The 15111-nt window shown below is 42.2% G+C and overlaps 1 protein-coding gene across 7 annotated transcripts in view; it reads left to right on the top strand.

Annotated features, from left to right (window-relative positions):
- The first annotated feature begins 436 nt into the window (after nucleotides 1-436).
- The window catches only part of PRDM2 (PR/SET domain 2), a 120511-nt gene continuing 105836 nt past the window's right edge, over nucleotides 437-15111 (top strand). For 3 of the 7 annotated variants that reach the window (XM_087446774.1, XM_087446773.1, XM_087446772.1), the window contains exon 1: nucleotides 463-518. The gene's annotated coding sequence lies outside the window, so the exon portion shown is untranslated. Of the gene's footprint in view, nucleotides 519-15111 lie in introns of all 7 variants that reach the window. The other 4 variants (XM_087446776.1, XM_087446779.1, XR_015555848.1 and 1 more) reach the window with 4 other exon arrangements.

The raw sequence follows: 15111 nt of genomic DNA, 5'->3' as shown, positions 1-15111 counted from the left end.
AGGGACTTAGTGGTGAACCCCTTTCCTTCCTCCTCCGCCTTTTATTAAAGGCTGTGGATTCTTGTAGAAACTCGCAAAAGCGCAGGATCCCAGCCCCCTGGTGCGGGCAGACTGGACGCGGGACGCGCGCTGGCCGCTGGGCTTTTCTTTCAGCGGCGCCGCGCGTGGGGTCCGCGGGGTCCCTGCGAGGCCCGTCCGACAGCGCGAGTCATTCCGGCGGCCAGGCGTCGGGGCCAGTGCGGCCCGCGGTCGTCGGGCCTGCGAGAACCGGGGTCGGTCCACGGCGGCCCGGGGTCGTGGGGGCGTGTGCGGCCGGGCGTCGGAGCCCGCGGGGTCGGCGGTCTCGGGGGCGCGGGCGGCGCGGGCTCGGGAGGCCGCGGCCGGCGCCGCCCGACGTCACTTCCGACCGGAGCCAAGATGGCGGCGGCGCGGCCGCGGGCGCCGGGGCGGGCGGAGCGGCGACGGCGGCGCGGGCGGAGGCTCTGGGCGCTCTGAGGCGCGGGGCGCGGCGGGCGCAGGTAAGAGGCGGCCGGGGCGGGCGGCTTCCGGGACGGCGGCGGGCTGGGCGCCGGGACGCCCGTCCCTGCCCGCGAGGAGCGAGCGGCGGGCGCACGCCGGGGGCCCGGGCGGGCCGGGGGGCGCGCCCCCTGCGAGGTCCCGGCGTCCCGCCCGGCGGGGGCCCCGGAACGAGGCGCGGCCCGGGGGCCCTCCCTCCCGCGCCCGAGCCCCCCCGCGCGGCGAAGTTGCGGGGCCGGCTTTGTCGCCGTTGGGCTGCCGCGCGCCCCGCGCGGGGGACGCGTGTGGGCTGCGGGCGGGCGGGGCGGGGCCCCCCGGGGCGCGGCGTCCCCCCACAGCCGGGCGCGCGCGGCGCCGGGGCCGTCGCGATTTCCAGCCGTTTGCTTTCCTCTTTTGTGTTCCAGCCGAACGTCTTGCACACCTGCGGTCTTCATTTGTTTCGTGTCTTGCGTCTTTGTGTCGCCTAAATAGTTTCTGTGTGGCTTAAACCTGGACATTGCCCCCCCCCAGTATTCCCATCGCAGACCCACCGGTGTCTTTGTTTTAACAGACGTGCGCTCATATAATATTGATTTTGTCACTGACCGTGTCCACGGACCTATTTCTGACGGTGGCAAGTGAGACGTGAAGTAGACCTAACGGGTCAGCGTTGTTCCCAAACCGCCGACCCACGCGGGGACCGGGAGCCACGACCGGCCGCCGTCTGTCGGGCCGCGAGCTGCGGGAACAACCCCACGTTGAACCAGGCAGCCCAGATCCCCCTCACGACGCAGCTGTGATTTCCCCTGGGAGGAGACATGCTGGCCCCCCGTTTTCTTCCGTTCACGGTCGTGTTGAGGTTTTGGTTTTATTTCAGAAGTGGAACGCCTTTCAGTGAATCCCGCTAGGTCCTCAGATCCCTTTAAACAGACACTCAAAGGGTCGTACCCAGAAGGCGACTAAAATATTTTTTCAAGTGTTTGTTAACTGCAGGTTTATTGTCGAAAGCACCCACAACGTTGAACAACAAACGGAACCTCTCAGTGATTCTCTTACCCGCGACGCCAGACTTCATGTTGGTTTGATCAGTTGCATCCAAGTACTGGAAAAATGTCGGCCTTTTTAAATTTTTTAACGTTATGAAATTTGCTATACAAATATTAAGGAGAAACTGAAACACATAATCGTATGTTCTTTTTTAGTGGGGTTTTGTTTTTGAGATGCCATGCAGCTGCTCCCCCATTCTCTAGAAGCTTCCTTACGAACACTTATTTGACCACGTTCTTTTGCGTGTGGAATCTCAGCGTAGCCGCGAGGGGACCTTGAAAGATCGTTTTATTAAGCCCCCTCGTTTCAAGGTATGGAAACCGAGATTGAAATCCGTAGTGGGACCAACACTTGTTCACAGCTCCTGTTCTGCCAGGGCTCTTTCTGTGCATCCTTTTTGGTTTGATTTAAATAAGTTAGTACATTTGAAGGGCTTAGAATAAGCTGCCAGGCACATAATAATAATGCTCAATAAAGGTGGCTTTTGTTGTTTCTGAAGGTGATGTCTTGGATTGAAAAGTTGGCATATTCAGATTTGTTTTTTTCTCATTTTGTGGACAGTTCCAGAAACAGTACGTCCTAAATTTGTAATACTGTATTCATTTTGTAAGCACTGTACAAAACATAGCAAGATTCTCACTGTAGAACAATTTGAAAATAGGGAAAAGCACAAAGAAGGAATAGAAATCAGCCATAACTTTCCCACTCGTCAGATAACCACTGTTAACATTTTGGCAGACCTTTTCATCTCTCTCGGTGTGCGTGTGTGTATTTCTTTACTTATATGTATTTATTCTCTTCTATATATTTACATTTTATGCAGAATTGGTATCATACTGTATATATTTTTTGTAATCTGTCTTCCTTTGCAATGTTGTGAGCCTGTATCTATGTTGTTAAATATTCTTCATTATGATTTTTAATGCTTTTGTGATATATGGACAGGCCATAATTTATCAATTCCATATTGTTCAGTAAGGCTTCTATAGCCTGAGATTTTCTTTTTATTAAGACTTACTTAAAAGGTTTTTCTACTGTGAATTTTAAAGTTCTATAATCGTTTAAGATGTGTGAAAATGTAAATTCTGTTTTTGTCTCTAAATATGCATTTTTCCTGCCAATACAGTTATAAGAAGCAGCCTTCAATTTCAGCTCCCTTTTATTGTCTTCTCCCTCAGTCGGGTCTGTGCAGTTACATACATATATCTGCACACATATTCTTTTGATGATTATTTTATGTTAGATATTTATTTATTCATGGGACTGTTTCTTTAAGCTGCTATCTTTTCAAGTTCAAGATCTGATTTACAAACCTTTTAAGTCCTGTTAAATCATAGACTTTCTGGAATGGAAAGTACCTTAGGTTATTTACTATTTTCATCTCTTCTGATTTGCTTTTCATGCTATTTTTAATACTCATGCAGAAAAAAAAAAAAACCTGTGGGCTGTCGCTAGAAAACTCCGTAGTGGGGAGTGAAAAGGGAGTAGGTGGACAGTAGGGGGAAATTGTCAGACTTGGGTGGCGATGTGTAGCTACAGGGAGTTTCCAGCTGGTGGGGACATTACCTGACAGTCATTACTGCTGATACTGCTGACGTGTGTCCAGTGCTGTGCGGTGTCCATCAGCTATGCTGTCACCCTTCAGAGCGTTTGGTTAGAGGTATGGGGTAGTGTTCTGGCGCTCTCCTTTTGAAGTTAGAAGTATTAGAGCCATAAAAATCATCTTTGTAGAGTGACTGAAAGCTGTGGATTCCATTAATGAAGGCAATACCTGGGTTCCATTAAAGCAAGGTTTCTTAACCTCAGCAGTATTGACGTTTGGGGCTGGGTAATTCTTTGTTGTGGAGGCTGTCCCGTACATTGTAGGACATTGTAGCAGCATGCTGGGCCTCTGCCCCTGAGATGCCAGTAGCACCTCCCCCGAGTCAGGACAACTGATAAAGTCTCCAGACATTGGCAGATGTCCCTTGGGGGGCAAAATCGCCCCAGTTCCCAACCGCTGTGTTAAAGGAAGGCTCCTCTGACTGGATGATTGAATCACTGAAGCAGTTTATGGAATCTCTTTAGTCAAAAAACTGTAAGAGTAGACTATATGGTTTACACAAAGTTCCCCTTGAAGGCGGGGAATGGACTTAGTGGCCTGTGGAAGTTCCTTTCTGCGTTTGGTTTTATGACATTATCGAATGGTCGCTTTCAGCAGTTTTGCTTTTGTGGTAAGAGAGAAAGCGATGTGAGGTAACCTGGAAACTACGAAGGAGTTTTCATGACATATGATCAGCATTCCTAGTGTGTAGATTAAAATATTACGAAATTTAAATAAATTTGCATAGAGTTGGTGCATGGTGAATAATTTAAGCTCATGGTCTATTATACTGAATAGTACAGAAACAACTGTGTTTTCTCCTAGAAAATGAGACTTAAGCACCGCCTAGGAGACTGATCGTAGAAGCCAAACTAGTTTTTCTAAAATCTTTTTTTTCCTAACAACCAATTCAGTGTTTGCACTGAAAGTGATGAATTTACCTTGAGGAGATAATGTTTACTGTTGAAGTGCTTTTGTAACTTTAACTTATTACTTTATAATTGAAAGATAGCTTATTGCTCTTCATGGGGAACATGCTTCATTCATTTAATTTTCCCCGGGGTGAAAAAAGTGTAAGTTGTCACATCCTCATTTGTAATTTTTAAAAGTATAGATAGTATAGATTGAATTTTTTGTTGCTGTTGTTGAGGAAGATTGGCCCTGAGCTAACCTCTGTTGCCAGTGTTCCTCTTTTTGCTGAGGAAGATTGGCCCTGAGCTAATATCCATGCCCATCTTCCTCTATTTTTTGTATGTGGGATGCCGCCACAGCATGGCTTGATGAGCGATGCGTAGGTCCACACCCAGGGTTCGAACCTGCAAACCTGGGTCGCCAAAGCAGAGTGCTCGAGCTTAACCACTATGCCAGTCCCTAGGTTGAATTTTTATTGTGGCATAAGTAATCTTTAGTTAGAACTTCCTGATAAATAAAACATAAAAAAAATGTGCTATTGGACCACATTTGGTAATGTGGTGGTTTTCTGAATTACAGAATATCTGCGTATTTTTGCTGGAATGAAGGCCTGTGTCATTTGAATTTTCTTAAAGAGAATGCCTTTCATTCCTCACCCCCACCTCCCCGAAGCATGAATTAGTTATTGTATGTAGTAAATCTGGTTCATTTGGAGTGAAATATGCTTATAATATTTTTCTCAGAACTGTATAGTATTTATTCTCACAGTCTGGGTTCGTGTCATACCTATACTATATTTTCATTTATTAGTCCTTTGGAACATGCAGTAAAGGAGGTGTCACTGAGTACTTATATAGTTGCCAGCCGTTTTGGTGAATAGCATATTTTGTAGCTCTTGCAATAAATCATATGATAGGCTTTGCTTTGAAAGAGCTAAATTACGTCTTGGCATAGCTTGCCTGAAATATGTAAAGCTAAGTGCAACTGTTAGTTTGATTATGTTGGGCAGCCTGTCTGGAAATTCGTAAAACCTACAGATTTTACATGTGTTCATAAGTAGTTCCACTAAGACTATGGTAAACTCTGGTGGCAAAATTCTGTGGCATTTCCAAGTAATTTAAATGATGTCATCAAAATTTGAAAAGAATTGTGAAATTCACCAAACCCTCATATAGTTCAGTATGAATCCTGCATATTACCTAAGACCTTATTAAGACAATATAAGTTAAGCATAATGTGGAGTATAAGTATTAAAAATGACGTTCTAAATGTTTCTCACTGTGAGGCTTATTTTAGGGACCTTGCCAAAATTCTGAAAGACCTAGTTTTTAAGTACATCTGAAAGTTGGAGTTTTAAAAAGGAGTGCTCTTGGGATAAATTTAGTTGCTTGATTGTGAAGCTCTGTTACATGTTAGAGGTCATTGAGCAGCTTAGTTCACCTGTTTCAGGAGGTAGGTATTGTATCAGTGCAAGCCCCTAGGAATTTAATTGGGCCCGGCCTCAGTGTGCAGAATACACCACATCACAGATCAAGCTCGGAAACTGAGTTATTTCTGGCAGTGGCGGGGATAAATCACTGTCCTCTCTCCCTTCTTCCTATTTGTAAAGTGGGAACAGTGGTTACTTCTTTCTTTCACAGGGATGTTTTGAGATGAATAGATGAAGAATATGCAAGCAATTTGAGATACTTTAGGTTTTTAAAAAATATTAATAGCGTTTTTCTTAAATCTCTCTCCTAATACAATAGATCTTGAGGGATAACATGGCCCAGTTATTGTCGAGAGAAACCCTTCCAAGTTATGTCCGAGTCCTTAAGCTTTTTGGTCTCTCCCCACCTCCCCCTACTGAACATGGTAGGTGGGCGAGTTTTTTTTCCAGTCCTTTCCATCCCTTTCACAAAGCCAAATCCTTGTCTTCTACTCTTCTCTGGATATTTTTTCCCTTGGTGATTTCTTCTGTCCCCAGGCACCCCCTTGCGGCTGAAGAGTTCTGAATCTCCATCTCCGGCCTCAAAGGCAGTCTGTGCTGGGATCTTGTTTTCCATTTGATGGAGGTAGCTTTCCATGCGGCTGTCTGGCCTCTCTTCAAAGTCTCTAAAACGGAGCTCACCACCTTCCCCTTAAATACCATCCCTACTCCTGGCTGCTCTGTCATTAAAATACATTCATTCTTCCAGTCAGGCACATTCTAAATTTTGGGCTCATCTTCACCATCTCTTTTTACCTCCTGTTCAGTTAGAAAACACATTCTGTCCATTTTTCCTCTGTAGTGTTGGTCATATTTTTTATTTCTTTTCAGCTATCATCTGTGGTTCAAACCCTTTTCGTTTATCATCACAGATTCTTAACCGGCTTGTCTAGCCCCAGTCTTTCTGATTGCCCTCTCCGCACCTACGTCCTCGCTCTTCCCTGTCAATTTAATCTTCCTAAACTGTTAGACATTGTTTTGTTGGTGGCACTCCTCAGTCAGAAACTCCTTGTGGCTGCACGTTGCTCATCCCGGGTGGCCGAGGCTGCTTTCCTGATGGCGTGAAACCCCGCTTTCCCCTGGCCTCCTGCCTGCTTGTGTTCATGGGCTCTGCCTTGAAGTAATTCTTCGGACCTTCAGGACTTGGGGAGTGGGTCAGGAGGGAAGATGGGAAGGATAACACATCCTCACACAACATCTGGGGAGCCCTACCCACAGGGTCAAATTTCCCTTTAACCTGGAACTCAAACCCCCCTGGAACTATCCCATCTAGTCTGTTACTGCTCTGCACAGACCCTTGCTTGAGTCGTGCTGTGTAGTCTCCCACAGCTGGTAGTGCCGAGACGTAGTTGCTCATCCTTTCTATCATAAATGGGGAGGCATTTATCTTCACCTTGAAACAAGAACTACAAATAATTTATTTTGAGGAAACATACTTTCCTTTAAAAAATAAAAACCTTGTGTGTACAAGAGCTTCTTAAACTGTAGCGCAATACACAGGCGTTGCTCTGCCAACAGTAGGCATTACTAGTATTTTAAATTACTCTTGAGAACAGAAGTAGTTACATATTTAGAGGATAGACCCTAAACCGCAGATTTTATTTAAAGTAGATGTCACTCCCTACCAAAATAATAAACACCTTAATAAACTCTTGGGGGAAGACCTATAGGATCTTGTAGTGATATAAGTGTGCCTGGCATCTTAGCAAAATATAGTTTAAGTTGTCTCTATCTGGTATAACTTACAATCTTGCTTTAGGTTTGTTCACTTATGAATTCAGGAAGCCTCCTTGTCATTTATGTGTAGTTTGTGAAAGATGAGTTTTCCTATGTATTTTATTGTGTAGGAAAACCCAAAAAAGCTCTGAGCAGCCACTTGCAAGGTGACTTCATTGATGCTTAGAGGGTCTTTACTCGAGAAAGTGAATACTTGCGTGCCAGGATCAGTGCATCATGCTGCTGAAGCTTTCTTCTCTTTTTTACGAAATTCAGAAGTATTTTGCAGGGTTCCTGACAATCTCTCAATTATAAATGTTTAATCCCCAAAGTAACGTCTACATTGGCAACTCCAGTGGAAAAACAGTAACTCGAAGGGGTCAACAGAGAATTCATTTTAATTTGGGAATTGTGAAATGAGCTATCATGGGGCATCATGCTTTAGAAATTTTGTGTTTGAGTTGGAAGATTTGCATTTGAGTGTTAGGAAGAAATTGACTTAATTTTCCTTTTATGATAATTTAACATTTTTACACATGTAACAGGGAAATTGTCAGAAAAGTATCTTTTCATAGGAACTTCTTTGATTTGAATGCTCTTTTGTGGAATATGCAGTCAACAGTTGGTTAAGTTGGACTTTTCCTAGGAGAGATGGGAGTTGTAATAGAATTCTTGAATCTGTGGCACATTTCTCATCAGAGAGCAGGGACTGGCTGGAAAGCTTTTGTATTCTCACCCACCTACCTTTTCATGTGAACTTTTACATCTATCTATCTCTCTCTCTCTCTCTTTTTTTGCTGAGGAAGGTTCGCCCTGAGGTAATATCTGTGCCAGTTTTCCTCTATTTTGTACGTGGGTCACCGCCATAGCATGGCTGACAAGTGGCGTAAGTCTGCACCTGAGATCCGAACCCATGAACCTGGGCTGCCGAAGTGGAGTGCACTGAACTTAACCACCAGGCCATGGGGCCAGCCCCTACATCTATATTTTTTGAAAAGCAGTCTTGAAAATAAGGAAAGGAAATTAACTTTTTGACTTGAGTATTTTTTTTTTTTATTTAGAAAACCTCTACTTTTATTTTTTTTGTGAGGAAGATCAGCCCTGAGCTAACATCCATGCTAATCCTCCTCTTTTTGCTGAGGAAGACTGGCTCTGAGCTAACATCTATTGCCAGTCCTCCTCCCTTTTTTTTTTTTTTTTTTGCCCCCAAAGCCCCAGTAGATAGTTGTATGTCATAGCTGCACATCCTTCTAGCTGCTGTATGTGGGACGCGGCCTCAGCATGGCCGGAGAAGCAGTGCGTCGGTGCACGCCTGGGATCTGAACCTGGGCCGCTAGTAGCGGAGCGCACACACTTAACCACTAAGCCACGGGGCCGGCCCACTTAAGAGTATTTTGATTGGATGGAGTTACTTCATCCAGGAAAATTGACAGTGATTCTTTGGTTTTTAGTAGTGTGGGGAGGAACATCCTGATGTTATAGTGAGAGTAGTATGTTTTAATTTCTTTAGAGGAGCTAGGTATTTTTAATTGTGAGATTAGAGGGAATTATTGTAGAAACCCTAAACAAAACTTGAAATTTGTAATGTAATAAATTACATGTTCAATACGATATAATGACATAGATCAAAAGAATAAGGGGGAACATATGTTAATAGCTGTCCATCAACAGGTGAGTGATAAATAGTCAGCAATTGTTGTACATTTATTGCTAAGCTACCTCTTTATTCATGGATGCTTGGAGCAGTATTTTTTGAAAAATTTCCCTTTAATCTTTTTTTTTTCCTTCAAGTAGAGATATTCTGGGGGAGGAAAAAACCCTTAGAGTGCCATCATCTAAATTTGGATTTATAGTACTCTGATAGCATATCTGCAGATCTCTTATTTAACATTCTCCTATGGTGTTGTTTACCTTATGTCTTTCAAACAAAAGCTCTCATCAGCCTCATTTTCTCTTTGGAGCTCTGCAGCTTTAAAGCCATTCAGAACAGCGGACCCTCTGTTTTCCCCCTCTGTTACGTGGAAACCGTGTTGTCAGTATCAGCTTCTCCCACCTGGAGTAGATTCACTAAATTCTGCTTCCTTGTTTAGGTTTGTGTCAGGACACTGCTCTGTGAATTGGGGGAATCAGGCCCTGGGATATTTGTCGGTGGTGTTCTGGGCACCACTGAGGAAACCGATTTATTGAAATGGGAGAAATTACTGGTTTCTTTGTGAGCATTCTATTCTTTGTATCTCTCATATATTTTTTCTGTAGGGAAATTTGTCTGTGTGATATGCTCTGTTTTACCGTTGCCTTTTGCCTTGGGTAGAAATCATTCTAGAGGGCTAGAGACGTGAGCAATTAGTTTCAAGCAGTAAGAGTTCATATCCTCTGATTCAGCGATTTACCAAATCTTTGCTCTGCTCTAAAGATAAAGTCTGTCTCTTTATCTTTACACATGCACACACACAATCTCATTCTTAAAATGATAAGCATATCATGTTTGATTTTTCACTTTAGCTTATTTAATTTTGTAATGTAGTCTGCCATTTAAAAGGAAAATTGGTATATTTTTAATGTGAAACAAGATGTTATAGACGATTATTCTTGTGAAATTGTATATTATTTTAGAAAAGGAAAATGAATGATTTTTCATTTAGCAAATTCCTTGCAGATTCAGTATTTATGAATTATGTGCTTTTTTGCTTAATCCAAGTAGGCACTAAATGTTTTCATATTGATACGTAGAATTTATAGATTGTAATTTGGTAATTTCATTTTTCTGGTAGGAATTATAAATGGTAGTTGTTTATGATGAGTACATTCGCTGTGTTTGTAAATTAATAAAAACTGCTTTTGAGAAGTTGGCATAGTTTAGATATTTCTATTATTTTTCTAGAAGTTTCTGGATTGCAAGAATCTTTTGGTCAGAGTAAGTTGAGTTGAGTGTTAAACTGAAAGCTTAATCTCTGTGTTTGCTACGATGATATTTATTTACCATGAAAGATCTTATATAGTGATTCATTTTAGAATATTTTTCTTATCCTATGTAGACCATAAACTTTCCAAGACTCCTTTCACAAAATGGTATTTTTAAAACTTTTTTTTGTCTCTAGTCCATGTTTTCAGTGCATTTATGAGCTTTTAAATTTCGATACAACCATACTAGTTCTCTTACTTATTTCTATTTTACTCTTTGTCCGTAAGCGATATGTTGCTTCCTGAGTCTTAAAAGTTAAATAATTTCTTCTGAGTCTTGATGTTATGATGTGGAATTTTTTTGCAACTTAAGAAAGTAATTATAAGATAATTATTATTAGTGACCTCTAAGTGAATGTTGCAAATTTAATTAATTATTTTCCAAGTAGCCCCAAAAGATCTAAAGTGATCCAAAAGAATAGTTGTAAAATAATATCAGTGACTTATAGGTGAATGTGCAAATCACATCAAATAATTATTTTCCTAATTCTCTCCCTTCCCTCCCAGACTTAAACTAATCTTAAAGGATTTGCTATTGCTTTTACTTTACCTTTCATATAGTTTTGTAGATTTTCCAAATCTACAAAGGGCAGACATGACAGTATAATGCGTTGTGTGTGTCGCATTAATGTTAGTGTCTGTCTTTAGTTTAATCTGCCTTATCTCAGAGGATGGGTGATAGAGAGATGGCTGAGGCTGCAGGGCTAGTCTGACCCAGGGACTAGGGTGTCCCACATATCTCTAGATTTTCTGGTCTCTGCCCCTCCATATCAGATGACAGCAGCTTAACAGTTGTTGAGGTTGTCTTGATACTTTAAGGGACAAATATTTGAATAAAGACCCTATTTATTTTATCGTTGCTATATTGATACTGATCATGTATAATCAAATCATCTTTATGATATTATTAAGTTAAATATTTGTAAGGATGATTTGTCCTAGAATGTGGAAGCAACATCTTGAAAAGTTAAGTACGTATATATTATTAAAATGTTGGATATATGAAATCAAGATCAAGCTCTTATTTTTCTAGGAGTGTATGCTATTAGTAAAGTATAGTTGGTGATAAAGATTCAGGTGCTCTCAATTTGTATATCTGCCTAATGTACTTTATCTGGTAAACGTCAATAAGGAGGAATGGGATGGACATGTAGAAATATTCAAGAAGATTTGGTCAGGCATAGAAATCCAAAAAAGAAACTAAGGCATAAGCCAGGGTTGGAGAAGTACTAGGGATTTTAAGATTTTCAGTATTTACCATTGGAAAACCAGAGACACTTAATTGTTTAGCATTTTTAAAAAATTTAATAGAATTGTTAAGTTTCAGTGTTATGTATGGAAAGATTCCTCTCTGCCTCTATGCTGATAGGATTGATAGTTCAAGTTCTCACATCTGATAAAACTTTGACATTGAGGTATCCATATTCAAGTGGGTATAAAAACAGTGCTGAGGTCAACATTGAATATGAAAGTTATGTAGGATTGCCACGACGCTGCCACAGGGGTTTCCAGTCCTGGAGGACTCTTAAGGAAGTTACTCCAATAACAGCTTGTAGAATCTGTAGTTGCTTTAAAATGTGTCATCACATTGCAGCTAGTCACATGACGACTACAGTTCAGAGGGCCTCAGCTGGGAGGGCACTGGAGGCTGTGTGCAGGTATCTCTGATTGTGAGAATGATCGGAGGCACTGCTGGTACGGATTGTGCAGGACAGTGCTGAATGGCCTTGATGGAAGGGACAGTCCGCACAAGGAAGAGTTGCCCAGCCCAAAACGCCGTGGTCTTCTATGGAGAGACACTGCCCAAAGTCTGATTTCTTTTTTTGTAACACTCCTTGTTTTTAGTATAGTTTAATAATCTAATTAAAAAAATATCATTTGAGAAGTCAATATCGGATTTGCAACACTTTTGATATTATAAAATGTTTTAAGTATGTAATTTGACAATGTTGTGAGTCGAGAGGGAAAAAATGAGGGTCTGGTTTTTAGCAATTAGGATTAGAAGTGATAGAGAGGAGGGGCCAAGCATGCAGGTAGGGAGTGAACTGTTAGAAAAAAAGAGGTGTTAAGATCCTCCTTCTCTCTGGAAAAAATGTTGAGTGCATTCCTATTTGGACAAAGAGGGAACAGATAGTGTAGAAAGTCAGAGAGGATTCTTAATCATGTAACAATCTGAATTATATTGTAACTTTTTTATTAAAAAAAAGTTGAGATTCATTGAGGTAACAAATGAAAGAATACAACTGTTTTAAGTACTTTAATATTTTAGTTATTTGGTATCAGATGTCAGGTTATCTCAGTTGTTTGAATTGTGTCTGTGAGCTAGCAGTGACAAAACGAGAGGAAAAGGAAAGGAGAAAAGCTTTAAATAAAGAGGGAAAAACAAATGAAGAACAGATGGAAAGGAGGAGGCAGCATCGCAGAAAATGGCAGCTCCATCCTTCCATGTCCAAACTCTCGTGTCATCCCTGACTTCCTCTCTCACACCTAACATCTAATGTGGCGGCAAATCTTCGGGTCTCTATTTTTAAAATATATCTGGGATCCCGTTACTTCTCACATCTCTTCTACTCCCAGGGCCAAGCCATCATCGTCTCTTACCTAGGTTGACTGGGGCCTTAGCCTCCTGAGAGGTCTGCTTGCCTCCACCGTACTCCCTACAGTCTCCTTTGAAATCTAAGTTGCATTAGGTCACTTCTGCCACCTTGAGCCTCCCAGTGGCTTTCCCTCTCTAGATGGAAAAGCCATAGCGTTCTGGTGAACAGTGCTTACTTTGCAAAGCCTCTATGTAATCTGCCACCCCACCCCACCCTCGCCCCAACGCCTTTCTGACATCACCTCCTCCACTTTCCCTCTCACTCGCTGCGCACCAGTGGCACTGCTGCCCTTGCCCCCATCCAGTCCCCAGGCATGCTGCCATCTGGGGCTTCTCTCTCCGTGTTCCTGCTTCCGTACGGTGCTCCTCCCCATGCCTTCCTGCCTTACAGTCCTCCTTTCTCAGGGAGGGCTCCTCTGACCATACTGTTGGGTTCACAGGCATCGAGATAGAGACAGAGGCGGTACTCGCTATCTCCTTCTCCCTATGCCTTTTATTTTCCTCTACAGCACTTTCATTATCTGACATGCTACACATTTTACTTATTTATTTGTTTATGGTGGGTCTCCTCCCCTCGAGGGCAGGGATGTTCTGCTCACTGTTCAGAAAGAGTGCTTGACCCATAGTAGGTGCTCAAATGGAGGCAGAAGTAAAAAGTTGGTGAAAAATGGTTAAGAAGGAATAGCAGAAACCAAAATTATGAGACTGGCTAAGTTATCTTAACCTCCTTGAATCTGTGTCTTGTTAGTTGAGGATGCTAGTACTTACCTTTGTGAAAATTAACTGAGCTGGTTTATATGAAGGTAGCACAGTGCCTGCTGGTCTTAGAAGAAGCTTCAGAAATGATAGTTCTGATGATGATACTGATGATTCTCAGGAGGAGGAAAAGACAAACCAAAGGAAATGATAAAGCGTTGTAGCTTTTTACAAAGATCTTTCGGTAAAACATTTGCATTTTACTGCGGGTTTTTTTGTTCTGTTCCTCAAAGAGAACTCCCAGTGGCCAGTGTTAGTACATCCATCTAGAAAAGCTTAGTAAAAGGGCCAGTGAAACCTCTGCTATTTTATTCATTCCTGGGGGCCTAAGGTGTCACACAAGGTCCTCCTAGTGGCACTCTGTGGCAGTCAGTAGGCATTTACAGTTGAGCGGGTCAGGCGTCCACACCTCGGGGACCACTAACTTCATCACTGACTGACACCCAAATATACATTTGTAACTTCATAACGATTTCCATAAAAGAGGATCAGTTGTGTTCAATATAGTATGTATACTAAGGAAGGACATGTTAAATATATGTGAGAAAGATGCTCAATACTGAAATTTAAAGGAATGAACTTCATGGGTTAACCTCCAGTTATCTGAAATTGTATTCACTGAGTACTTACTTACTGAGAGTTTATATTGGTTTGGCTAACACTGAGCTCTCTAACAAGATGCAAGTTATGGAATACACTCCCTGTGCCAATTATGAGTGAAAAATAATTCAGATGACTAGGATTTAACTTTAAAATATAGTGCTTTTGATTGTTAAAGGTGATCAGGTGAGTGTTTAACCACACTCAAATAGCTCAAAGAAAAAACCCCAAACTATCCTTATTAAGAAACTGGGGTAAAATGTCAAAGCACTATTCTTTTTTTTTTTTTGTGGGAAAGATCAGCCCTGAGCTAACATCCATGCTAATCCTCCTCTTTTTGCCGAGGACGACTGGCCCTGAGCTAAAATCCATGTCGATCTGCCTCCACTTTATATGGGACGCCGCCAGAGCATGGCCTGACAAGCAGTGCATCAGTGCGCGCCCGGGATCTGAACCCGGGGCCGCCAGCAGCGGAGCGCGCGCACTTAACCGCCACGCCACAGGGCCGGCCCCTCAAAGCACTATTCTTTATGCTCGTGGGCAGGCAATGTATTCCAGTATGAAGAATGTCATTATGTTACACGCTCCTTGGTTTATTAACAGTTAGAACGTAAAGTTACAATGTGCGCAGAGTCTTGGGGGTCTAGGAAGGAGAGATCAATTATTATAAGCAAGTTCATGAAGAAATAGAATTATGCTTAATGGTGTGTGTATGTATACGTGCTGAAAACATTTAGTATATTACAACGGAAGTGCTACTTAAAGTGGCATGGTTTTCACTTGTTATGAAGGACTTCAAATGACTCCTAGGACGTACCTTGCAGAAAGGACCATCTTCATCGATTATTTAGAAAGAAGTATGTCATATGCATTTCAAGAAATGATTTTTGTCGTCTTGTTATTTTACTATATTATGACTATATTGAGCAAAAATTTTAAAGGAATAATTCTAGTTCTTTCCAAACAGCTTTTATTAAA

This window comes from Ceratotherium simum, chromosome 22 (assembly GCF_057802395.1).
Source record: "Ceratotherium simum simum isolate JZ-2026a chromosome 22, ASM5780239v1, whole genome shotgun sequence".
In the NCBI taxonomy this organism is placed as follows: domain Eukaryota; kingdom Metazoa; phylum Chordata; class Mammalia; order Perissodactyla; family Rhinocerotidae; genus Ceratotherium; species Ceratotherium simum.
Note: the sequence above shows the minus strand (reverse complement) of the source record. Positions and strands in the feature narration are given on the sequence as shown.